This window comes from Phoca vitulina, unplaced genomic scaffold, assembly GCF_004348235.1.
Source record: "Phoca vitulina isolate PV1807 unplaced genomic scaffold, GSC_HSeal_1.0 scaffold4, whole genome shotgun sequence".
Taxonomy (NCBI): Eukaryota; Metazoa; Chordata; class Mammalia; order Carnivora; family Phocidae; genus Phoca; species Phoca vitulina.
The window spans coordinates 1332379-1357117 of NW_022589707.1; the positions used below are offsets into that span (position 1 = coordinate 1332379).

At 40.8% G+C, this 24739-nt stretch overlaps 1 protein-coding gene across 4 annotated transcripts in view; it reads right to left on the reverse strand.

The window, feature by feature from the left end:
• Positions 1 to 24739, reverse strand: part of CNTNAP2 (contactin associated protein 2) — a 1915205-nt gene that overhangs the window by 251153 nt on the left and 1639313 nt on the right. The gene's annotated exons all lie outside the window — the stretch shown is intronic.

Here is a 24739-nt window from a genome sequence, read left to right on the forward strand (position 1 = left end):
TTCCATTCGGTGGCCAAGTGAAAATAATTTCCTGTGTAAAAGTAAATAATGCATCAAAGCCGAAAGAGATGTTCAGATTTTCAGGATAAAAAGAACACACTGAAGGCACGGTTCCATTTGCCATCGTGATCCCTTGCTGTTTCGGTGGTGTGAAGCTGGGTGCACTGACACAGTGTTGGCTGTGACCGCCCCCAGGTAAGGATTATAAGAGGATTCAAGTTGATTGCCAAGGACACCGATTGGTCTGAGACCATGTGGGACCAGCAGGAAGTTGATAACATTGTGTCACAGAATCATGACAAATAATAAAGTGAGTGCAATGGTATCTGCTATGTTGATTTAGAACAGTTTTACTTCAAAGGAGTCTGGGAATTTGTATGAGGGCAGGACAGACGGCTGGAGTGGTGGGTCCCCAGCTGCTGAGATGCCTGGCATGAAGAGCCTGTCCCCATGAAGTCACAGCTGAGCGGGGCTGGACAGCACTGCACGCTGCTCGGAGGGGCTGCCTGGCCACCAAGGAGGTCGGCGCTGAATGGGAGGTGCTGCCGCAACCCCAAATAGCAGGGCCTCCCTCTCTGTTGTTGTTGTTGTTTTTAAGATTTTATTGAATTATTTGGCAGAGAGGGAAAGAGAGCACAGGCAGGGGGACAAGCAGGCTCCCCGCTGATCAAGGAGCCCGATGGAGGACTCGATCCCAGGACCCTGGAATCATGACCTGAGCCGAAGGCAGATGCTTCACCAACGGGGCCGCCCAGGCGCCCCTCCCTCTCCGGGGCAGAAGTACACACACGGCTAATGACACATCCCATAGATTATTACAGTGCAATTCGGTGCGACATGTCACTTTATGATTGGACTTCACATCTTCCACTTCAAGATTTCAAGTTGTAAAATAGAGGTTTGGGTCTCGTTCTTGCCTTTGGGGTTACTGAAAGCAAAGACTACCTGTTCAGAATCGAACCGTTTGGGAATCTCAGTATTTCTAAAAGCGACTTTAGAATATAACAAAAAGTTAAAGTTACAGTGTTGACTACCACTGCATGGTGCTGTAGGTTATGCTAATTTGAGACCGAGGAGATGGCGGCTTAATCTGGGTTTTGAAAGCAATTATTTCCAGCAGGCTGGCGGCCACCCAGAGCACAGCAGCTTTGAAACACGCTGCATTCTGACCTTTTCTCAGTCCCAGGGCTCCAGAGGAAAAACAGGGCCTTTAAAATTCAGATCGGAAGGTGCACAAACAAAGCCCTGAATGGATTCTGATGGAACCAATCTCACATTTCACCTCGGCAAAACTTTATGGGAAGTTTATGGGGATTTATTGTTTCAAGAACAGAAGGACATTTACCTACAGATGCAGGGGAATAAATTTCAAGTACATTTAGTATTGGAGAATGGTCGCTTTATTGCTGATTTCAAGCCACTTGACTTTCTCCTTAATCTTCCACCCTCCACCTCCAGTTGAACACCACACACACACCTTTGCAGTTTGGTGCTTCAGTGGTTTGTAAAATTTTAAAGAGTTTCTAATAGCAAAAAAATGAAAACAACCGCAATGTGTAAATCTGTTATAGTATATTAAGCAAATATAATACGATGTGGCATGAACAGTAAAGCAGACCTATGCAAATTGTCAATTGTGTATTGTTACGTGGCACACAATTTTCAGGATAAAATGGGTATGATGGCTCCATTTTGTTAAAAAGTGTATGTGCGTGTTGTCTCTGTGCCTGATACATATATACACACGCTCATATATATGAGTGTGTGTGTGTGTGTGTGTGTGTGTGTGTGTAAAGAGAGAAAGGGAAGAGCAAACAGAGACGAGAGTCCATGAAAGCTGCAAGGCTGTAGGAAAGGGAGTTTTTGGTTAGAACTTGGGATGGGTTGAATGTGAGGGGAGCCTAATAGAGAAACATGGAGCTAGAGCAGCATGAAGGATAATTTAGGGGCTCCTGGGTGGCTCAGTTTGTTAGGTGTCTGCCTTCAGCTCAGATCATGATCCCAGGGTCCTGGGATCGAGTCCGGCATCAGGCTCCCTGCTCAGTGCTGAGCTTTCCTGGCACCTGAAGGAAGCCTGAAGAGGCTACTGTATTCTTATCTTCAAATTTCAGCTGAAGAAGATCCAGAGGAGATTCTTCTGTAAAGCCCAGGTACCCTGGGGAGAAGACCACCACGCTTCGCCTCATGTGTCCTCTGAGAACCTACTGGACATCACACACAGCCCTAGACTTCATAAAAGATCCATCATCTAGGGACCGCATCATTTTGTCTCTGTCTCTGGTATTACCCTGTTCTACTCTCCTTTGCTCCAGCCACACCAGCCTTCCTCTTCTTCTTCTTTTTTTTTTTTTTAAAGATTTTACTTATTTATTTGAGAGGGAGAGTGAGCAAGTGAGAGAGACAGCAGGAGCAGGGGAAGGAGCAGAGGGCAAGGGAGAAGCAGACTCCCCGCTGAGCAGGGAGCCCAGCATGGTTGGGGGGGGGTGTCTCTGGGATCATGACTGGAGCTGAAGGTAGACGCTTAGCTGGCTGAGCCACCCAGGTGCCCCTACCCCAGCCTTCTTTCTGTTCTTCAAATTATCAAGCTTGTTCCAATCTCAGGACTGGTTTCCTCTTCCTAGAATGCTTCCTGCAGATCTCGGCAGGATTGGCTTCTCATCAATTGGAAGTCAGTCACCTCCTCAGAGTCAATGCCACCTTCTCAAAGAAATGGAAAATCCAACCTCAAGTCATCCTCGGTCATCCCCCATTGGTTTCATTTTTATAGCATGCATCATTATCTAATATATCTATCTATATATATTAAATTTACTTATTAATTGACTGTCTTTCCTGAACTAGGATATAAGATCCACGCAAACAAGTGCTTTGCTTTGGCCTTTGTTGCGTTTCAGGCACCCAGGCTTTGCTTGGCACATAGGTGCTCAGGAAACACCACTGAATGACCGAGATGCACCACCTTGAGTCCACCAGTGGAGGCGCTGTGGGTCATGGAGTTGAACAGACCAAGAAGGCTTCAGAAGATCAGTCTCCACATGGAGACAGTGTTGCTACTTGGCGAAATCCAGCCTTCTTATTACATGAGGGAGGGATGGGATAAACTCAGTCACATTTGTTGCAGTTATTTGGAAAGAGTGGATTAAAAAAAAATCTCATATGACAAAATACTAAAGATATTTTAATTAATTCTTTATATGCCTTGTCAAAGTACTTGTGATTTTTTCAAATGACATTGAACTGAGTTGAACTACACATTTCCCGGTTGCATGTGGACACACGGAGAGATCTGTGGCCCTGAAGCGGAATGTGCACCCGAAAGAAGCCAATCATTCTAAATTGGCCCGGGGTGGTTCCACTTCCCAACGTCCTATACTCAGAAAAAAGTTGCCTGAAAATGTGCTGTGTGGCTGAACATCAGGTTAGACCCTGAGTGAAGGGTCCCATTTTCTCATACAAAGTGGAGTCTGTGCTGTAATATCTCATAAAGACATTTGTCACACTTAACAATTAATCTTCAGTGTGCAATCCTCTACCTATGTCCCGGAGCACGGATCTGGCTGGGAGAAACACTTCTCCAGCTCTGATAGTTCCAAGTAGCTATGTATTAAAGGACGGTCGGGTGCTAGGCTAGACTCATCCAAGTCTGGGCTGGGAAGCTCTTTTCTCTTCTCCGTCAGCTAATGACTATGTCAGTCCTATTAAGGGGCACTAAGATCTTGATCTTTCCCGGGAGGGGAGCTCTTTGACTCACTGGGTGAGGTTTCTGCTCCAATATTTAATGAGGATAAGTCATTTAAGGTTTTTTTTGCCTTCACAGCACAGGTTCTTATAGAAATGGGAAGAATTGCCCCATTTGAGAGACTAAGACTAAGAAGGTAATGTTTGGTTGTAGTTTCTTCTGTCTCTCGTAGTCCCGATCTCCCTGATGTGTCTCGAGCTTCACTTTTACCAATCCTGCTCTCAGTTATTAATCAACCAAACCTTCATCATGTGGTGGCTAATAAAACCTTAATGATTATTCATCCCTGTTTTTTAATTATTAGTTTAATAAGAGGTTCCTGAAGACTGAAATGCCTTTAAGAGCCAAACTAATTAATCTCTAATGGTATGATTTCAAGTATCAACACAGGGTGGGGATAAATATTTTAATATCCATGGTCAATATTTATACTTATAATAATTCCCTAGTAGTTACCTTTCAGCCATGATCTATGTTTTACTGCCAGCAGACACATATACACACAGAAAAATGTCCAGCTTAAGAATCTTGACAAATGAGGGGATGATGTTAGAATAACACAGTGGAACATAAACTATTCTAATTTTCTCCACTAACAAGAATCAAGTAATAATTTCTAAAGTTTATATGTGATAATGAATTTGGACATTGATGATTTTCAGTAGAAAAAAGGTCAATTTTTATACTCGAGAAAAAGGAAGTATACATTGAAAAGCACTTAATAAAAGTAAGAGTGTGAACACAACTCACCATCCATGAAAAAAAGTTAAACTATTTCATGACTTTTCCTTTTAACACTAAACTTCAAAATGCCTTTCTTTGAAGACAATGCATGGGAAATTTACCTCCTGTTCTATTTCACATGCTTGAAAAACAATAAAGCATTCACTGTGTACTAATCAGAAAACTCAGAGCAGGAAGGGAGAAAAAATTAACAGAAATAATTTGGAAAGTGAGATACTAGACCCGATTAGTTTTCACAAAATCTCACAATTCCATTAAGGATTATCTCTTATGAGTAAAATGTAGTATTCCCTTCAGATTATTTTTCCCAGATAGTGCTCTTTTTTGGCTGTTTCAAACTGATATTCTATTCTTTTATAATCAATGGCTCACAGACTTTATTGTGCATTAGAATCATCTGCAGGGCTTGCTAAAAATGCAGCTTTCTGAGCCATCATCCCAGCTCTTTGGCATCTGCCCTTTTAATGAGCATCTCAGCTGCTTCTGATGCAGGTGATCTTTTCTACAGAAGCTTTGGAAACACAGCTCTGGAGTCTAGGTACCTCTCCAATTGCTTATTAGAAGGTTGGCTAGTTTTGAACTACTGTTATTTTGAACTTTGGGAAGGATAAACATGCCATTCATCCCTGTTACTGTGCAGCCAGACCAGAGGCTTCATACTGAGGACACAAGGACACTCTGCCAAGGAATCGTGCCTCACTCCCTAGTTAGGTTTCAATGAGCAGAAATAGCTTGGAAGCCACACAGACGCTGAGAGTGCAGGTCCATCAGCTGTGATGCAGAAGGATGCTGCCTCCCTTGCCAGAGACAGCTGTGTACTGCCAGCCAGACTTGGCTTCTCCGTGGGTCTCTGGGGAAAAGAGGACGTTAGGTTCAGTTCTTGATCCAGTGGAGAAAGCTCAGAGACTTGGCGTGCCATCTTTACTCTCAATTTCTATGCTTGTTTACTCAAGCTCCCTTAGCTTAGAACGGTCTTCTCTCTGGTTCTCTTCCTACCACATTACTCTTGGTCCACTCATGGTTTCTCCTACCTCTGAGTATCTCTTACATACTGTATCCCCGGGCCACTCTGCTCTTCTCTCTCGTGCTATCTCTCTGTCTGATCCCCGCTGCCTCCCATTGACAATCCCCATCCATGTCTCCATACAGGCCTCTGAACAGAGTTCTAGAGCTAAATGCCAAAACTCTAGCAGGGTGCGCCCATTTTTCTGGATTTCCTACCCGAAGCTTGAAAGAGCAAGTATAAAACCAAACTCATTGCCCGCACCCCAAGACTGGCTCCTCTTGTGGTCCTCACCTTAAGGCTGTGAGTGTTCCCAGAGTCATCCAGTGTGAGGAAGCGTTGGGGTCTAGTCTGAGCCACAACTTCCATGCCCATGCAAAACCGGATGCCAAACTCGATCCATTGCACCTCAAAGTGTCTCTCACATCATCTCCTGTTGTCTTTTCGTATCGCTCTTGCCTCCCTGGCTCTAATACCTACCCCCCCGTGACACCCTCCACAGGGCCAACAGGACAGCTTTCTGAACAGACTTAATCAGCAACGGATGTCACGAAGTTTGGCAGCAGATTCAACCCTCTCAAACTGTAACGACATTTTACTTTTCTTTTCCTTCTCTTCTTCTTAGTCTTAGTTAACAAAAATGCTATTATTTGTGGAGATAATGATGAAAATTCATAATAGCTAATATTTATTGACAGTTTACTGTGTCATTCACTGTGCTAGGCACTTAATGTGCATCATTCCACCTGAATTGCGCAAATCCAGAAAGATCGGTACTGCCCTTATTTCCCTTTGCAGTTGAGGCAGGGAGAGATCAAATAACGAGCTCAAGTTCACATGGGTGGCAGACGGTGCTTTGGAGCGAGTCCGTCCGAATCCAGAGCCTGTATTCCTGCTCAGTTCCCTCGACTGTTTGTTTTTGTCATGCTTAAAAAATTTGATAGAGAGCATTCTTACTACACACATTTAAAATAATTTCTGCACTTTGGTGGGTGGAAAACAGTGCTGGGTTGGAGCCAATCCACCTATAATCTCTTACTCAGTTGGGTCAGAGTGAGTTTGCCTGTAAAATAAGAGGACAAAACCTATGCCTCCAGCTTCCTAAACTCATGCTTTACTTTTTGTGCTAATGCTCTTTCAAATGAATTGGATGTTAATAGCCAAGGAATTTTGTAACTCTTTCCATAGTAAATAGACTGGTTAGTTAAGTATTTTCCAAGTATGTTCAACAGAACACTAGTTGTGGAGTTCTGGAATGTTTAAAGTATATGGACTGTGTTATTTATTTAAACTCCATATGTGTTATTAAAGAGCATCCCCATGTTTTATGCTATTTAGAAATTATGATAACTGGAACAAATCACTGTTTGAGGAGAGATTATCAATTAACTTGACCTGGGTCGTCAGGAGGTGGGCAAATGAACCAAAGCTTGATTTTTTTTTTTTTTTAATTGAGACTGTGGGTGCTTTCTTCTCAGCAATGCTCTTTGTACATCTCAGCACTCACATGCTCTTAGAAGAGGTCTGCAATAGGTGGGGACCCTGGCTACTTTCTGTCACTCCTCTTGCCTAATGTTAATCAGGCATTTGTGAACGTGGCATCCCAGTCTTGCTAGATTATGTCTTCTTGAGAAAAGCTAAGCACACTCATAGTGAAGGCTTTTTAAACCACAGTAAAATGTTTTTAAAGCCCTCTTCTTACTCAAAACTGTTGGGTTTTGGACCTTTGGGCAGCAAGACTTTCACTCCTCATGAGGGCAACTGCTGCTGGCACACTTAGCCTCCCCTTAAATTCCAGAATGCGGTGATTTGCAGCCCCACTGGGGACCTGCCTGCCTCTCTTCCTTCATCCATCCAAGCCAAGAGTAAAATATAATGAGCTTCTCCATTTTTTCAGGGAGGCTTAAGAGCTCTCCTGGCTTGTTGCCCTTTTGGAATTATGCCATTTGTTAAGATGAAAACACCTGATGCATATTTCTGTGTGGATTTATGTGCTATTCACCAGACTAAGTAGAAAATAAGAACTTTCCCCCATCAAACACAATATAACATCTGCTATTGTTGGTCAACATTTAACCAAATGGCTGCAAGAATTAGGAATGTGCTTCCCCAAGGAAATGAAGCAGATTGGGTCTTAAGACCCAGGCCCGAGCCCCATGTGTATTTATTCTGTTTTCCTTATCTGAGTGTATGTTATTTGCAGTTAAATTATTGGCCAGATAAGACATCCCCTGGGGCACTTTGGTGCTATTAACACATGTCTGCATCCCACCTCATTTCTGGTTCTGTGGTTGGAATTTCAGTGAATTACCTCCTTCTGGATGATCCTAAATTCTTCATTTTATGTTTCTGGAACTGAGGGAAGTCGTCTGACCTGAACCCTGTGCCTCTAGGCCTATCTTTGAACTCCCCCCACATGCACCCACTCCCAACCAGCCGGGGTGGGTTTTCATTCTCCCGCTCCACTGCCGGGTTCTCTTTGGCTTGTGGTGCCACGGAGGTTACAACCTAACCTACAACGACACTCAGTAGGAACATCACAGTATGAGATGTACCGCAACATGGGATGCGTTCAAATCACTCAGGATGAATTCTAGAAATGGAAAAAAGAGCAAAGGAAAAACTCTTTCCAATCTTGGGTTTTCTTTTCATTTTTCTCATATCATAAAGAATGGTTTCTTAGGAGCAAACAGTTCTATTTGCTGACTTTTTTTAACCTAAAGAAATTTTTTTCTTTTTTTTTTCAGATTTTATTTATTTGTATGTGTGTGTGTGTGTGTGTGAGAGAGAGAGAGAGAGAGAGAGAGAGAGAGACAGTGCACAAGCAGGGGAAAGCAGCAGGCAGGTGGAAAAGCAAACTCCCCACTGAGCAAGGAGCCCAATGCGGGGCTCCATCCCAGGACCCTGGGATCATGACCTGAGCCGAAGGCAGACGCTTAACTGACTGAGCCACCCACGCGTCCCTAAAGAAAATTTCTTTTTTCTCATCGTGATTTTGTCCCTATGCATTGGTTTCTCTCAATCATACATAAGCCAAATTAGGTAACTTCATCCTTTAATTCATGACTGGTCAATTTTGAGAACTGGGATAAGAATATTATTCCAAAAGGAAGGTATAAATTGTTATGTGAGGGTATGAAGTAGCTGATTCAGATAAGTATGAAAACGAAGAAATTTAGATGAAGATCATATAATTCATGGGGGTTGAGAAAGCAAAATGTAGTAAGTGTTTGCCATAAGTGCTCTGTAAAAGGATACTACCTGCTTCTGGGAAACATCCACAGCCCTCCTTATGCGTGTATGCATGCGCGTGCACACACACACACACGTGCATGCTTGCTTGTTTGTGTGTGCACGTAGGAAATTCTAAATTCTGTGAAGGTCTGTATGTTTTGGAATCCTTACAGAACTGAACATAAGAAATATTTCAGTGCATTTTGCCTATGCAGAAAGAATGAGAGTCAAACGTTTCCATGCAGAAAAATGTCTCAGTGGTCAATGAAACTACATACTCTCAGACAAATAGAGCACAGCACCGTATAATCTTATTTAGAGAAACCATTATGAAGTTATGATGTTAAAACACCAATTTTCCATCTCTGTCCTTATTAAATGGGAGCCACAGCAGTATTTTCACCTCTCACTGACTTTCCTGGTTCCCCCCTGTGCCCAGATTTTGGACTGAGATATTATTCTCTAGTACTTTCTCTCCTTCTGGTAGGGATGCTGATTTATGTCTTAGAGCAGTAAAATGAAACAAAATAAAACAAAACAAATTGGAATGAGACTAGAACATCTTGTTGTTGCCAGAATGCAAACATGTTTTTAGGAATGTTGGAGGTAATACTAAAATACTAAAAGGATGGAGTCAAGTTAGAGATTTCTGCTGGCCAAATTTAGATGAGTTAGCATTGAGAGAAAGAGAGAGAGAGAAGGAGGGAGGGAGGGATGGAGGGAGGCAGGAAGAGGATGCGAGGGAGCACGAATTACGGTCGACTAAAAGAAGATGGGTCTAGTCTGTGAAAGGCCATTCACTTATAATGACACTTAGAAGAGAAAAGCTGATATAAGGCATATAAAAGAGAGTTATAAAACAAAGGGTAAACAAAATGGGGTATAGTTAGTGGGGGGGGGTGAATATATGTGCGTATTTTGTTTCATCTGCGCATTAGGTTCCTGACTATAAATTATAAAGTATATATATACTAGATAGGATAGTAGGCACAAAGCCAGTAAACCAAATCACCCTAGGAAACGTAGTTATGATGATGAGATCAGAAAGGACCAACCTGTAGCTGGAGCCACCCATGGAAACTGGACTCAGAAACAAGGACTCCCAGTTCATTAATACTAGTGACCACACAATGCAGAAAGGAATCAACAGTGATCTCAAAAACAATTAATTGGAGCTAGTGTCCTGGAAAGGGGAACTCAAATAGACTCAGTGCATTATCTACTAGCAGGTAAGGCTTCCACATGACCCTAATAATCTTAATAAAATACTTAAAAAAATTCCCAACAAGATATTCTAACAGACCAGGTCAATACATCATAATAATGGGGTAATAGGTTTTGGGATGTTGGCCAAATAATTTGTGAGGAAATATCATTGTAAAAATTCAACCAATTTGACATATGTGGATTTAAAGGAAGCTTAGTCTGAGGATCACTGGCTAGAATTTAAATCTTAGAACCTGGGGCCTGTGTCCTTACCAAGAATCAGCTGGCTTATAACCGAGATTCTGCATTCTTCGCTGCTCTGAAATGTGGTTTTTCATTTGGATATAATAATATTTTTGGAGTCTAAGAAGCTATAAAAATAGCATATAGTTGCTATGTCAAAAACGTAACCCAAGAGAAGACTAAAAAATATATATGAATCAAGTTAAGGGTAAAAGACATTTAAATTCACTATATTTGCATATTTATAACTGGTTTAGTTCTCAAACTCCTGATTACCTTTGTATTTATAACACTTTTTTGAGAATCTTGTATAATTTTAAGGTATTTAAAATATTTAGGAAAATTGGACACACCAGAATTTTTTTCAATTAAATATTTAGAAATACTTGATTAAATGTTTGTAATCAATGTATAAGTGCTTGGGAAATTTACTTTGTTATATCTCTAATTTTTGGCTGTTAGTTGTAGAAGTAAACAAGCGCTCTATGGATATTTGGGAAATGTTGATAATTTCATTTAAAGGAATGTATACTGTTTAATTTATAAAACTAAAAAATGGACATTCAAGAAAGCACAAAGAAAAATAGCTTTCTTCCTAAAGAAAGTGCTTGAATGTTTGTGTCCCCCCAATTTTTTTTTTTTTAAGATTTTTATTTATTTATTTGACAGAGAGACAGTGAGAGAGGGAACACAAGCAGGGGGAGTGGGAGAGGGAGAAGCGGGCTTCCTGCTCTGCCAATGTGGGGCTCCATGCGGGGCTCCATCCCAGGACCCTGGGATCATGGCCTGAGCCGAAGGCAGATGCTTAACGACTGAGCCACCCAGGCGCCCCTGTGTCCCCCAAATTTGTATGCTAAATGCTAACATGCAATGTGATGGTCTACGGAAGTGGGGCCTTTGGGAGGTCCTTAGGTCGGGAGTGTGGAGCCCTCATGAATGAGATTAGTGCCTTTACAAGAGACCCCCGAGAGCACCCTTGCCTCTTCTACCACGTGAGGACACAGACGGAAGATGCCATCTATGAACCAGGACATGTGCTCTCACCAGACAGTGAGCTGGCCAGTGCCTTGATCTTGGACTTCCCAGAGTCCAGAACTGTGAGAAATCAGTTTCTGCTGTTTATAAGCCACATAGCCCATGGTATTCTGTGATAGCAGCCGAAACAGACCAAGACAGAAAGGATCTTTATAAAACTCTTGACATTAAAAGTATCCGTTATCATAAAGACATACTTTCAAATGCTCCTCAACAAACCAAATAATTGCGGTAAATTGCTGGTTGGACAAATTAAACTCCTGGAGACTGTTTCCTTCCCAGTATTGCACCTGAAGGTCACTTCAGAACTAAATGAGATAATATTTAATGATTTAATATGATTTAATAGGGGTAGATACAAGTTTAGAGCTGGTATCTAGAAGGAAATAAACGCAATAGTAGAAATATATTGAAAATCTAATATGGTAGAATAACTTGATTGAAAAATGACAGGCTGTCTCATGCTCTCATTTCCTTTCTTAATAAGGGTGATAGAAACATGGATCTTGGAGGTCTGTGATCTTGCTGGAGGGAGTTAACAGGTTAATGATTTCAAAGGGCTACATCCAGTGGGTTTTTCAGAGGGGAAGGGGATGGAGTCCGATACTTTGACCTGAGGTGGGAATGGCCTGACTTCTGTGAGGATATTAGTGTGGATATGCATATTTTGCATGGTGTCAAGTGGTATAGCCTTAATTTTGCACGACTGTTTCCCAACTCGATTGTGCCCCCAAACTCTGCGTATCCATACAGATTCAGAAGAGTGACTAACGAGAGTTACAAGCAGGCACCAAGGAGGGTGAGGGACCCTGCAATTCTCCTAGACCCCCTAAGTCTCTTCCCCTGCACCGCAAGATGACTGCTCTTGGATGTCTTGCTAACCTTACTCAGTGGGGACTAATCAGATTTCATTTGATTTCGAACTGTAGAAATGATCCCTGAAAGTATAGTCTTAGATTTCATTTGATTTCGAAACCACAACAAAAGAAAAACTTGGCGTCAGCGTAAGCAGAAATTTCTGGTAGGACTGTTAAAACCAAAGGCAGGTCACCTTCACGTTACTGCCCCTCTTCATCACTCCAGTGCATCCAGACCTTGCCATAGCAACCGCACACGTGGCTCTGCTCACCCACCTGTGCAGGTGGGCCTGTCTCCACTCAACCTCTGGCCCACTTACAGCACAAGCCTGCTTTCCCCTAAAACGAAGAGTGCACTGAGTGCCCTCTATCGGTCAGCGTAGACACAGCCCAGCATGGTAAACACAAGTGATTCCATCCAGAACCTTTTTTTTTTTTTCCCCAAGAGGATGAGCTACGTTTAATCTTAGGAAATTCTAAAGAAAACTATGATATAGGGGCGCCTGGGTGGCTCAGTCATTAAGCGTCTGCCTTCGGCTCAGGTCATGATCCCAGGGTCCTGGGATCGAGCCCCGCATCGGGCTCCCTGCTCCGCGGGAAGCCTGCTTCTCCCTCTCCCGCTCCCCCTGCTTGTGTTCCCTCTCTCGCTGTGTCTCTCTCTGTCAAATAAATAAATAAAATAAAATAAAGAAAACTATTATATACATTTAAAACAACTCTCAAAGAGTTTAACATTATGAAATGAAACGAAATTTGATTAAAAGGTGAAAAATCACAGGACCAACTACAATCTTTTCATTTTGAGGAGCGAAAAAAACCACTGGTAATCTTTTCAAATTAGTTCAGATAAAGCATGGGGTAAAGGGGTTAGTGAATTAGTAAAAATTATGTTTTTTTTTTTTTAAAGGAGATTTTTACAAGACTTTTTACCTTGTAAAATAAAAAGCTATTTTGAAAAGTACTGATGTTTCATAACCCAAGCTCTAGCCTTATAAAAATAGGAAAGTTCACATTTGGAGTTCAATTTTTAATAATCACCATTTTCCTCAGAAAATGTTCTCAGCTTTAACCAACAGCCACAGACAGGAACACATCTGACTTGCACTAAATTCTCACATCTCTATGTACTCATATAAATAATCCAAAGAGAAATAGGTTGTTTCCAGCAGCTTTAATTAGTTTTCCATATATGTAGGTCAGAAGATCCAGTTTCACTTAGATCTTACATTTAGTAATGGCTGTTAAATGTAAATTTAGTGTGTACTTGGGAACTTTAATTTATAGACATCTCCTCATAGAGAATATGGAGCATCAACACTGCTCTCCTATTACTCAAAGTTTTGTCACTAGCTTGAAATTGACCGACTAAATGACTGTCATGGGTAACACATAATGCTATAAAACTGAGCATTGACTTATTACAAAATAAAAAGCTTGAGGGATCATTGGGGTATTTAATATCAGGACTGGCTTGTTTTCCCATTACACTTGATAGAAGAACCAGCCAAATCGCCCCGAATGGAACTTTATTAAACAAAACAATGTCATTTCTGCGTATGTTGCTTCTTTAAGTGAGCGTAGATCATTTATGATCATAATAAAAGCACTTGCCAGCCCTCTCCTCATGATTTCTCTTCACAAGAGACTCAGATGAGTAAAATGTAAATGACTTATCATATCAAACTGCTATTGCAGTGAGTTCATGTTATTAAGCAAGTTAGGTAAATTTGATGCGAGCTTCTTACATTAAAATGCCTGTCCCCTTCCTCCTCCCTCTAGCATACCTCAAAAAGAGAAAGAAAGAAAAAGGAAGAAAGAACAAATAGTGATTCTCAAGAATCTTTGGGAAAGAATTATATTCAAGGTCTGAGAGCCACAGGAGTCAAAAAGATAAAAGAAAAGAAAAATGCTGTGGGCATCCGAAATGTGACATTTTGCACAGTCCTGGGGGCAGGGAGCCAAGCTTTTGCTGTTTGGCTGCCAGGGAGTTTAATAGAAAGACCTGCTCTTTGATCACTGTGCGGGATCCTGTGATGGGGAAGAGCCTGGCCCCCCTCTCCTAGCACCGCCAGGACCTTTGCAAACCTTCCAAGTGGTCGCCACCAGGTGGCAGCAGCAAATAAGGTTTATCTGCAAACGGGACTCACGGTTTCGAGTAAGGAATGCATTAAAGGAAAAATAAATTCTGCGCCTTGTGAGAATTTATATCAAGAAACACTGCCTTAAGAAAATACAATCTTCTTCCATGAAAATGTTTCTCACTTGTGAGTTGTTGTAACACAAGAGAAATTTCACCTCTCAGGTTATCCTAAAATGAGAATATAGCATTTTGGAAATAGGCAGATCTGTGATATTACATCTGTGGCCAGCCAGGGAGCTTCAGACACCTGTTTACAAAGTGTTGGCTTAACTCGTAAGCTAAGGAAAGAATTGTTTTTCTTCTCTTTTCCTCTTTAGAGAAAGAGTGCAACCCGTGTAGACCCTTAGTCGCATAATTTCTAGAACTCGAGACGTGACCAATGGACGGTGTGCGGAGCACGCAGTACGGGTTCATTCAAAATCTGTACTTCTTTATGCCCTTTTGCAGTCTTTTCAGAGTCTCCAGAGAAAAGTCACATAATCACCAAGTTTGAATGTCTAAAGAAACAGACATCATCAGCCTCTTCCTTCAAATGCAAGTATCTTATTTCACACAGAAGGAGTAGGGTATGCAGAATGTTTGAATGTCTGCCTTTGGTGGAAAAGGGGGCTGCTCCTCTCTTTGGTGAGTCAAACATGTAAACTTCAGTCTACTTCCTTCCGTTGCCTTTGGTCTTAGAGATACCTTTGCCTCTCAGGTTAACCTACCTGAGACTCCTAACTCCCCATTGCACCCTCTGGATGTGCTACATCTCCAGCAAGTTTTCTTCCCTAGGAATGAGTCCACACTGGGCAGGAAACAGCACTGAGTCAGAAGAACCGCTCTGCCCTCGCTCTGCAACTTCACATAATTTCTCTAATGTTACTCTGAAAGCTAAATGAAAAAATGTCAATGTCAACTGTAAATTTTGTCCCTCATAAATTTCATATAAATTTAAGAAAATCATTACATTTCAGCATCTTCCTAATATCCTTTTCCTTGGCTTTCAGACATTTCCTGTCTTAACAAAACACAAGACCACAAAACAACTGGATAAATTTGCCATCCCCTTCAAGCACTGACCTGCTTCTTTACTCCACTGATCTGGAATGGATAATGGTATAAATCAGTGTCTTTTACATCCCTCGTTACCTATTTCCCCCCAACCCTTTATAATTTGGCTTTTACCCAAATCGAATGCAATGCTTCCTCTAGAGCCAAGAAAATCCCAAACTTCAAGTCCGATGGCCTTTTCTTCGTCCTCATTCTCTTTAATCCTGCTGGCCCCCCACCTTCATGAGATTCTGTCTTTCTTGATTGTCATACCACGGTGAATATCCTGGTTCTTCTCTATAGCACGTTGTTTGTTTGTTTTTTATAACTTCTGCCTTTGTGACCTTACCTCCCTCATCTCCTTGCCTGGACCCACCTTTTGTGCCGGTATATATAGCAAAAGGTTCAGTCAATACCCCTTCCCTCCAAGCTGTCCCTCCCATAGTTTATGAGAGAAGGGTATCCCTGGCTTTGACTCTTCTCCTGGGCTTCAGCATGGCCAAATGTTGGATGTTCATCAGACAGCCTCCAGCTCTTGCCATCTGGGCTGTAATACCATCATGGACTTAGTCCCGTGGTCCAACAATCCTTAACACTGATTGATTTAACCCCTTCAGTGTTTACCTGCAGTCACTCAGCTCCCATTGTTGAGATTCCCCTTTTGAAATGCCTCACGCACCTGATCATTTCACTGTACCCCCACCCAGTGGCCTTCTTTATGCTTACTTCATCTGTACGCCTGTAACTGGTTGTTTCCATAGCTGGGTCCTCCAATCCTGCTCCCAGAGGCCTGCTTCCTGCACACATTTATGCCATATAATCTTCCAATACCAACACTGTTTACCATATACTTGAGAAAAATCACTCCTCTCAGGCCCCAGTTTCCTTGACACATCTTTCTTCTCCTTGCCACTCATCCTGCAAGGCTTAATTCAACTCTCATCTCCTCCATGAAGCTTTCCCAGGTCCGTCTCACTCAATCAAAATCACCCTTTGAAATGCAGTAGCCCTTACTGTTGTAATATACAGCAGTCTATTATTAATTGCATCATTTCACTTAAGCTATTAACTTCTTCACATGTTTCTTTATTGTTTTGTCATTGAGATCTTAAGTTTCTTTAGGAAAGTCCCTTGTCTTATTCTTATCTCAAATCCAGCACTTAGCACATGCATGATATAAATGCTCAGCACAGAAATATATACCATATGGTGCATGGTTTCCATCTATGCCCTAACTTCCCTGTCTTCTTCCCATTCCATCCCCAACACACACCCATACCCACACACATATTTTTTGTGGAAGAGCACCACAAAAACAGCATTATGATGAGAACAATTCACATCGCCTTTTGGGAACTCCTCCTCATCTGCAAAGCAAGGGGTGTAGATGAGGAAACAACCAAGATCCTCACAAAGGTTGACATTTGAAATTTCTTTTCTCACATTTTTTTCCTGCTCTATAATCTTCATCACTAATATCAGTAAAGGTGGTCCTAGACAAAATATGTTTTGCAAAGCGAAGGTTTCCATTAAATAGATCTTGGATTATTACATTTCTTTGAGGAGGCATAGGTGGAGAGTTACTCAAAACTATCTTCGCAGGCTCTACCAATTCTTTGTGGCATTTATACCAAAAGCTGATGGCTTGAATGGACAGGTGCATGGCTTAACATGAGCTGGCAGAACAAACAACCCTGACATCTCAGTGGTTTACACAGCAAATGCTTCTTTCTTGTATCTGCTATGTGTTCATTGCAGGGCAGGCTCTGCTCTATGTCACCCTCACTCTGGGATGCAGGCTGATAGGACCTCAACCATCTGGAGGATTGTTGTTGGGATGGTGGAAGGAGGAAACGGGTGAGTTGCACATTGGTTTTTTTTAAAATTTTTTATTGTTATGTTAATCACCATACATTACATCATTAGTTTTTGATGTAGTGTTCCATGATTCATTGTTTGTGTATAACACCAAGTGCTCCATGCAGAATAGATCAATGGAACAGAATAGAGAGCCCAGAAATGGACCCTCAACTCTATGGTCAACTAATCTTTGACAAAGCAGGAAAGAATGTCCAATGGAAAAAAAACAGTCTCGTCAACAAATGGTGTTGGGAAAATTGGACAGCCACATGCAGAAGAATGAAACTGGACCATTTCCTTACACCACACACAAAAATAGACTCCAAATGGTTGAAAGACCTCAATGTGAGACAGGAGTCCATCAAAATCCTAAAGGAGAACACAGGCAGCAACCTCTTCGACCTCAGCCGCAGCAACTTCTTCCTAGAAACATCGCCAAAGGCAAGGGAAGCAAGGGCAAAAATGAACTATTGGGACTTCATCAAGATAAAAAGCTTTTGCACAGCAAAAGAAACAGTCAACAAAACCAAAAGACAACCAACAGAATGGGAGAAGATATTTGCAAATGACATATCAGATAAGGGGCTAGTATCCAAAATCTATAAAGAACTTCTTAAACTCAACACCCAAAGAACAAATGATCCAATCAAGAAATGGGCAGAAGACATGAACAGACATTTTTCCAAAGAAGACATCCAAATGGCCAACAGACACATGAAAAAGTGCTCAACATCGCTCGGCATCAAGGAAATCCAAATCAAAACCTCAATGAGATACCACCTCACACCAGTCAGAGTGCACATTGGCTTTTAAAGGCTTTGATGCAAGGCGCCTGGGTGGCTAAGTTGGTTAAGCATCCGACTCTTGGTTTCAGCTCAGGTCATGACCTCATGGGTCATGGGATGAAGCCCCACCTGGAGCTCCATGGTCATCGGGGAGGCTGCTTGAAGATTCTCTCCCTCTGCCCCTTCCCCACACTCGTGCATGCGCTCTCTCTCTAAAATAAATAAATCTTTTTAAAGGCTTTGATACAAAAGTGACCTGTTATTCCTGTTCCTACATCATAGGCCAAAGCAAGCCACATGGCTACCTTGAACTTCATCTTCAATTCATGCAATTTACCCATATGCTTGAAAGGAGGAAAATCAGAATACTGGTGAAGAGGACAATAAATACAAATTCAATGAGAAATACTCAATGTGGATACTACCAGTCACTGAAAAAATTTGTCCTTCTCATTTTTCCCCTCTAAAAACACTGATACTTGCAAGTTTTTGAAATTTTATACAAATGTAAGATAAAGCAAACCTATTTTGAAATCTAGATTTCAGTGCATTTGCCATTTAAAAAAATCTGTAAATTTTTCTTCTTTTTGGAAAACCAAGGTAAGAATGTTAAAAATAAGTATTTAACAGCTTTTCTTTATTGCTTTAGATTGGATGAAATGGAGGGCAGGAAGATCATACAAGTCAAGGACTAAGTTATTATGTTTTTAAGTACATCGATCTTTTGTATATATGAGACCATATTTACTAAGGTATGATGCAGTTGAACACAACTGTACTGCTCTGTGGTTAGGATCCCAGCCTATGAGATGAGAAAGAATTTATTTTGGCAATAAAAATTATAAGAAAAACAGGATCAAAACAAATCAGCTACAGCTTGTTGAATTTTACTTTTAAATAAATAACAGTGTACATCAACTAACTGGGACCTTGTATAGTATGTAAAATAAATTAAAATACCTGGATAAGCACTTGTTTATTTGCTATTTTAGGCCCATTCTAATGAGATGCAATTAGCCAGGTGATACTTTTATTGATGAGAGAATTCAGGCAAAATGAGTAATTGTACTACCTCCACTTAGTTTTGAGCATGTAGTTTCACATCTGCAGAAAAGAAAGATTTAATAAACAAATGATGTGCAAATTCTGGCCTGTGAGAGACTCTGACGGGGCTTTCTGAGTTTGTTTATTTGAGTGTCCTCAGTGTTTCTCAAAATGGGAAGAGCCAACATTCATGGTCTGTGGGACGCTGCTGTCGAGCAACGGAACAGGGAATATCTAGGTGAAGGAGAAAAGAGGGCCAGAACTTATCCTCCAGAGAAATGAAAATGTACCTTTCAGAACTATAGATAGAAACAAATGTAGAATCAAATGTGTCCTTAACAAAATATAAATTAGTCATTACTGGTATGTATTGCAACACTTCTCAAGCTTGAAGGAAATCAGACCTATGGTTCAGGTCGCTCTGTTAGATCTAGTCTACCCCATGGGTATACAGTCTCTGTCGGCAGGACTCTGTATACATAGGTAGGCTTATGCCAAAACCTTGTCTTAAATATACTACTAACATTCACTATGTTTACTAATAGTCGATAGGAGCCAAAGCCTCCTGTGTGGTGGAAAGTAAGAGATACACTGAATTGATGCCCACAGTTTACTTGGAAATCAGAACTCTAAGAGGTCTACACCAAGGTTTCTCAACGTTGGCACTGCTGACATTTGGGGCCAGATAATTCTTGTGAGAGCCTGTCCTGAGAATTCTAGGTGTTTAACAGCATCTCTGGCCTCAACTCACTAGACAGCATTAGCACACCCTATCCTCACCCCTCCACACCCAGTGTGACAAGCAAAAATGGTTGTGGTCATTGACAAATGTCTCCCAGAGGGCAAATTCACCCTACCGTTGAGCACTACTGGTCTACACTATGAGAGTATTTGCACTATTGAATCTGAACTATCATCTTTCTTAAGAAATTGCTTTTTCAGGGCACCTCGGTGGCTCAGTTGCTTGGGCATCAGGCTCTTGGTTTTGGCTGGGGTCATGGTCTTGGAGTCGTGGGACTGAGCCCGGCGTCAGCCTCTGTGCTCAGTGCAGTCTGCTTGGGGTGCTCTCTCTCCTTCTCCCCTCTGCCCCCTCCCCCTGCTCTCGTGCTCTTTCTCTCTCTAAATAAATAAAATCTTTAAAAAATTGCTTTTTCACATTTAATTAATTCTAGGTTCTCTATAATAACCTAAATCTTTCATTACATTGAGCTATGTGATGTATCATTTATATTAGTTCTTATGGCCCAGGTTTTATAGTCTTTACCTGTAAAGACTATAGGGGGGATGGATAGGAAGTATCAAAGAAGACATACACAGAGTATTTTGAACTTGCCACCAAACTCTTTTAAATATTTGATTCCGAATTTTGGCACCACTTTGGCACCAATATTTAAATAGCTGTAGAATGTAATGGTGATACTATCTGATTGCTTTCTCAAGCTATAGCCAGGTCAGAAAATCAAGGGATTTTAGAAATTACACAGTCCAAACCCTTGATTTGGGGGGTTAAAAAACTGAAGTTCAGAGAAGGCAAGACTTGTCTGGTCAATTACAGCAGTCAGAGGCTAAGATTTGGATTCCTTGTTGTTCTGTCTCTTGAACAGGTATGATTTTTTTGTTGTTTCATATCTAAAAGTGAACTGTTCAGACCCATCCTACAGGACTTTCTTACTCATTGAGAGACATTACTTCAGCATAAAAAGTTGTCCTTCATTCACAAGAAACCTTGTATTGTAGGCAAAAAAAAAAGCATTATTCATTTTTTCTTATACTAAGACATTTAATAAATAAGTATCCAGAGGAATTTGCAGAAAGTTGAGGCAGAAATATTTATAATTTGGATATGATAAACCAGGAAGAATCAAAAGTTATTTATCAGGCTATAAAGAAATATGATGGGAAAATATCCTTTAGAATATATAATCTAGCATTCTATAGAAGAACTTTTAGTACCTTTCAGAAAAACTTCCTTTGATGAATTATAAAAAATGGTAAAAATATACTCTCATGTGAGGAGTAGAAGTTTGTTTATACTAATAATTTAAAGCTGGAGATGAAAAAACAGTAGAGAAAAAGAGGAATGTCTTTCTGCTTTGGCATCATTAGTGTAGGACATGACCTACTATGTGTCTTTGGCCTAAATAACTGTCCAAAAAGCTAAGGGTCTACCTCTCACAACTTGCACATTAGAAAAAATCTGGAGAGGAGGGAAATTTATGTAAGAAGAGGATTTACAGCAATTAATGTAGGTTCTTACAAGTGTGGTCACATTCTGTCACCATACAATGCTATTACAATACCGTTGACTGGATCCCCTATGCTGTAGCTTGGAAATCAATTTAGGTTCTTACTTTAGTAGAAACTATGTATCCAGTAGTTCCCGCCTCGCCATCTTGGTGTTCTGGTCAATAGATGAAATCACTTAATTAAATATTAGATTGATCCTTGCAGTCCACAGCCAGGTGCATACTGTATGCTTTGAATGTGAGGGGGTGGAAAGAAGAAGGATAGGAAATGGATATAAAGAAATAAAGAGGGGCAGAGAACACTGGTTCCAAAGTCCAAAGTAGATATTTTCGCCTAAATGCTCGAACTCTTCTGTTCAAGTTACATAATGGGTTACCTTAGGTTTAGGATTTCTTCAGTGGGAAGATAATACTGGGAAGTATTATCGTCTTTTCTATATTAGAAGCTTGAGAATCCCATGGATATCTCTCAGGTGATACATGAAGCTATCTGGAAGTGCTAGGCAGCTGATTAGCTCATATTTCATGTGGTGTACTCCAAGCTTTTAGTGTATTAGACCAGTGATTCTCAATCAAAGGCACTTTTGCCCTCAAAGGACATTTGTCAATGTCTGGAGACATTCTAGATGTCACAGCTGGGGGGAGGGAGGGCTACTGGCTTCTAGGGGCTAGAGGCCAGTGATGTTGCTAAACATCCTAAAATATACAAGGCAGTCTTCTACAACCAAGAATGATCTGGCTCGAAGTGTCAACAGTACCGAGGGTGAGAAATCCTTTTGGACATTCTGCTAATCTTCTAGAAAAGGGGTTGCCAAACTATAGCCCATGGTCAAGTGCAGCCTGGTGCCTGTTTTGGGTGGCTCGAAGGCCATGCAAAAACAGGCTTCTGCCTTTTTAAATTGCTGAAGAAGAGATTTAAAAAAATACTGTATTGTGACATGTGAAATATTTATGAAATTCAACATTCAGTGTCAATAAACAAGGTTTTATTGGAATACAGCCACACCCATTTTTTTCCATATATGGTCTGTGGCTGCGTTCACAGGACCGTGGCAGAACTGAGTGGTTGTCACAGAGACCACATAGCCCACAAAGCCTGAAATATTGACTATCTGGCCCTTTACAGTAGAAAAACTTTGCTGGATCTTGCTCTAAAGACATATTAAATGAACTATTGTGAATTCAGGAAGGTGATGTGATGGACTTTAGCTTAACTCCTGCAAGATTTTCGTTACTTGGAGATTTACAGTGTTTTTATTATTTTCTGAACTCAGGGGTGGAGGTGGGAGGGGAGATAGGAGGGAATCCTGAAACACAATTACAAAACAGGCTGTGATAATGAATATATAAGAAGATGGTGTGGGGGGCGGGGAGCTGCAACATGTTATTGCCATCTGAATAGAAAGATAATTGTTTACTTGATTAACTAATATGCTATTCAGATAATGAATAAGCAAAGCCATTTTTTATGAAGGAAGGGGCAATGTGTGGTCTCTCAGAAGTTTTTATAACCATTGCAAGAGCACACCACAACCTTGAAGAGTGAACTACCCATGAATTTTCAAATGACTCCTCCAGCTTCTCTTTTTCAAAAAATAAATAAGCCTCAAGCAGCCTGTGGTGAATTAAAGACTTGTATACAGCATTTATAAAACTTATTGACAGCTGAGATTGCAGAGGAGTTTTCAAAAGGTGAGTATTTACAGGAAAAGAATCAAAATCCACAATTCATACCTTCAGAAATGATGTTAACAGTATTGCTCTTCGCCTTTCAGGAGCCGTGTTGAGGACACAGAAAGGCAGTGCTGCTGGGAAGCTCTTCTAGGAACTCCTCTACTCTTAAAAGCATTTACAGATGTTCCTCACCTCCCGCAAGAGGTTACCTTTTCTTCCTCTGTATCTCTCACACTAGGTATTTTGTCCACATTTTTTCATTTTTCATTTTTAAAGATTGATTTATTTATTTAAAGATTTATCTATTTTAGAGAGAGAGGGAATCTCGAGCAGACTCCGCGCCGAGCACACTGCCCGACACGGGGCTCGATCCCAGGACCCTGAAATCATGACCTGAGCAGAAACCAAGAGTCGGATGCTCAACCAGCTGTGCCACCCAGGCACCCCATATTTTATCCACATTCTAAGCAGAAGTGAGAGTCTCCCAGTGACTTATGACAGGAAGATATTTGCTCTTGGTCACATAAAATTGGGATATGTTTTGGGGGGAGAAGTGAGAAGCCATCAGAAACAGTGTTCTACATTTGATCTATGAGAAGCTATCCATGAACGTTGTTAGGAAACCCTTTATTTTTGAGATAGAAGAGACCAAATTCTACCTTAGTCATGGTGGGGAGAATTTGGGGAAAAGAAAGATGATTAAATAGGATTCAAAAATGCACATTGGGGGTATGAGAGGATTATTTAATATTTTAAAATATTTTATATGTTTGATTTATAAATTTATTTATATATTTTATTTAGATTTCCTGGTATTGCTCAGTCATGAGTTTTCCATGTAACGCAGTTGACTTCTCCCAGGTACCATTTGTATGGTGCACTTGAGGGTAAAAATCCTTTTTGGTGTCAGAGTATCATTCAGATGCAAAACTGTATTTTCAAAAAATAGGATATTTTAAAATATAATCAGAGCTTTAAAGAAAAAATCTTAACATAAGTCAAAGGTTTTTTTTTTTTTTTTTTTAAGATTTATTTATTTATTTGAGGTGGGGGAGAGACAGAGAGAGAGGGAGAGAGAGAATCTCAAGCAGACTCCATGCCAAGCATAGAGCCCAAAGCGGGGCTCAATCCCAGGACCGTGAGACCATGACCTGAGCAGAAATCAAGAGTCCAATGCTCAACTGACTGAGCCATCCAGGAGTCCCAGGTTAAAGTTTTGTAATGACTACTTCATTACTTAAAACTTCACTTGTTAATGTGCTAGTGATAAGCTTCTCAGTGTAATGCCTATTTCTGAGGTTTCTACATTCCTGCCCTTTTTAACACTTGCCAGTGTTTATTCTCCCTTGTATTTGCTGTATCTGCATCTACAATTCTCTTTTTAACATGGGCTTAAAACCAGAGAAATCAACTTGGCAAGACTAATATTCTTAGCAGCATAATAGTTAAGATGCCTGGATTTAAATCTGAGCCATGCCATTTTCTAGCTATAGGATCTACACACACACACACACACACACACACACACACACACACACACACAGAGTTAACCCTTGAAGAACACAGGTTTGAACTGTGCTGAGTCCATTTATATGAGGGGTTTTTGGATAAATACAGTAAGGTACTATAAATGTATCTTCTCTGCCTTATGATTTTCTTAATAATATTTTTTCTTCCCTAGCTTTCCTTATTGTAAGAATACAGTATATAATACCCATAACATACAAAATATGTGTTAACTGACTGTTTATGTTATCGATAAGGCTTCTGGCCAAAAGGGGGCTGTTAGTTAAATTGTGGCAGAGTCAAAAGTTGCTTTAATAAAAGTCTTTAGGTCTCCAGCTCTCTCAATTTTTGTTTCTCTTTCTCTCAACACTTTGAAGATGTCATTCTGCAG